Source organism: Salvia hispanica, chromosome 2 (genome assembly GCF_029641045.1).
Source record: "Salvia hispanica isolate PSC_SH4W2 chromosome 2, Shi_PSC_v1, whole genome shotgun sequence".
Classification (NCBI taxonomy): domain Eukaryota; kingdom Viridiplantae; phylum Streptophyta; class Magnoliopsida; order Lamiales; family Lamiaceae; genus Salvia; species Salvia hispanica.
In genome coordinates, this window is record NC_142693.1 from 17525166 (window position 1) to 17528130 (window position 2965).

At 32.7% G+C, this 2965-nt stretch overlaps 1 pseudogene; it reads right to left on the reverse strand.

Annotated features, from left to right (window-relative positions):
• Positions 1–378: 378 nt before the first annotated feature.
• On the reverse strand, positions 379–1508 carry LOC148931694 (uncharacterized; annotated as a pseudogene).
• Between the last annotated feature and the right edge of the window lie 1457 nt (positions 1509–2965).

A 2965-nucleotide genomic window follows, 5' to 3' on the forward strand; every position in this document is an offset into this window, starting at 1 on the left:
CTTCACCACATCATTTTGAACATTTAATAAAAACATCCTATTCTTGGACATAGGCACTTTGGCAATTAATTCATTTTTGCCATCTCTTATTGAAAGGCTATAATCTTTCATGTGAATGTTATAACCTTTCTCTAAGAGTTGTCCAAGACTTAATATATTGTTTCTCATGTTGGGCACGTAATATACGTTAGAAATAAAATCATGAGCTCCATTCTTCAAACGAATTAGAATCTTGCCTTTTCCTTTAACTGGAATTTTAGATTCATCACCAAAGGAGACGTTACCACTTACTGATTCATCAAGCTCCACGAACATGCTCCTATTCCCGCACATATGATTGCTCGTTCCCGTGTCGAGGTACCACATATCATCTTTTCTTCCAGCTTCTCCTTTATAAGCTAGAAGAACTCATCCATTTTCTTCATTCGTATTCTTCACGTAATTGGCCTTCTCTTCAACTTTTGATTTTTTCTCTCTACACTCGGAAGCATAATGCCCATATCTATGACAATTATAACACTCTATTGAAGATTTATCGTACCTCGATTGTGGATTGCTCATTCCTCGTCCTATATTTGGGAACTCCTTTCTTTCTTCATTGTTGGAAAAATATCCTCGTCCACGTCCACATCCATGAGCATATCCTCGACCACGACCACGACCACGACCACGATCTTGTCTTTGTCCGCGACCTCTTCCTTGTGGGCCACCACCATTGCTCGAGCTTTCTTCTTTCTCCTTTGGGCTTACTTACAACTTCAGAAGTTGCTCCACAATTTCTTGTTTCTTCTTTTGTTTCTCCTCATATGCTTGTAGCGAACCCAATAAGTGATCGATGGTCATTTCCTCCAAATCTTTTGTTTCTTCTATTGTAACTACTATGTGCTCAAAATTAGGGGTTAGAGAGCGCAATATTTTCTCCATGATTCTAACATCCTCCAATTTTTCACCATTTCTTTTCATTTGATTTGACACCGCCAAGACTCTTGAAAAATAATCCGAAATTGATTCGGACTCTTTCATATTGTAAAGATTTAAATTCCCCTCTTAAAGTTTGGAGGCGTACCTTCTTTACTCGCTCCGCACCACACATGAGATTTGGAGCTTCTTCCACGCTTCTTTGGCGGTGCTTGCACTCGAGATCTTCTCGAAATCGTCGTCCCCTAGAGCTTGGTAGATGAGATAGAGAGCCTTCTTGTCTCTCTTTCTCGCATCTCGCAATCTATCCCTTTGTTGTTGGGATAGATTGGTCTCATCTTGCTGCTCCTCGTAGCCATTCTCCACGATCTCCCAAACGTCGTGGGCTCCTAATAACGCTTTCATCTTGATACTCCAATTATCGAAACTGCTCTTGTTGAGCATGGGGACTTGGAACGACGGCAAGTTAGCCATACTATAGGTAGGAACTTATGGCTCTGGTACCACTTTGTTGGAAAAATATAGGATATATGTTGGAGGAGTAATTTAGTTTGGAGGAAATATTTGAGAGGAGAATGAGTGGAATATGTGAGAAATGATTTAGGAGATGTTTTGATGTGGGGAAGAAATGAACACTCAATTTCTCAAACTTTCTCAACTCACTCAACTTCTCAACTTCTTCAACTTGTTCAAAATGTTACAACTCTCCCCTATTTATAGGGCTTCACTTCATATTCTAGAATTCTATACTAGAATCTATAATATTTTATATCCCGATTTTTTCTACATAAAAGTCTAGATATTTTCCTAACATTCTAGGAAATTCTACTAAAATATCTAAATATTTTAATACATCATAATTCTAGAGAATTCTAAAAAATATCTATAATCTAGAGAATTCTCATAAAATATCTAGATATTTTAATACATACTAATATCTAGATAATTCTACTACAAAATTAAATTTAATTATTTATTCCAACAGTCTATTGTATCGATCTGAGATATTTGTTTGTTGCATTTGCCAACAGTGTACGTAAGGAATAGGAGATGATGGTGTGAGAGTTGAGACATTGTTTTTTTGTTCAATTAATGAAGATCCTAAAATTTGGGATCTCATCCTCGTACTGGCATCAACACAAGTAGTGATTAATTAAATATTTCCTATCGAAAAATCAAAGTCAACCCCATCATCAAAAGCTTTCTTTTGAATTTTTTGAATTTTTTTTTAATGGAATCATTTAACACCCCAAACTTATTAAAAAAATAGAAATATTTTGAATTTGAATAACGAGGTTAGAAATTTCTTTGTACAATTAAGTTTAGAAAAACTAAAGTAATTTTAGTTAGTTGATTTTCTTTAAATTAGAAAAAAAAAGTAAGATAAATTATGTAGTTCTATATATACTGTGCTAAATTATAAGTTATAAATTATAAACCACTAGTGTTAAGCACGGGCCAAACGATTTACGAATAATGATCTTAAATAAGAAGGAATAAATTAAAAGAACAGAATAACATTGACGTTTATGAAAAAAAATGTGATAATTTAATATGTATAAATAACATTATAACAATTAATAATATTACAAAGAATAAAAAAAAGGAAAACGCACTCCTTCTAACTGGTACTGTTACCACCCGTGCTATGCACTGGACAAAAGATTTTCAAAAACTGACGATATATTAATAACTACATATATTAAAATAAAGAATATAGAGAAAATAATACATAAATATTTTTACGGATGAGAATATCCATGTATATAAAAAATATTCATATCATTATTAAGAACAAAAAAAAATGTACTTCCCTCAAGATACTGTAAATGAACCATCTCATATTCGGCATATAATTTTATACAATTTGAATAAATAGTATGAGTATAGCAATATTAAATAAAAGAAATAACAAAATAGGAGATGAGTGGATGGAATATAATAATATATACAAATAAAGAAAAATATAAAGCAGAAACCAAAAGATGAAATAAAATCAGATAATTTGAACATAAAAGAGTTCATGATTTCACTTGATTAACAAAAC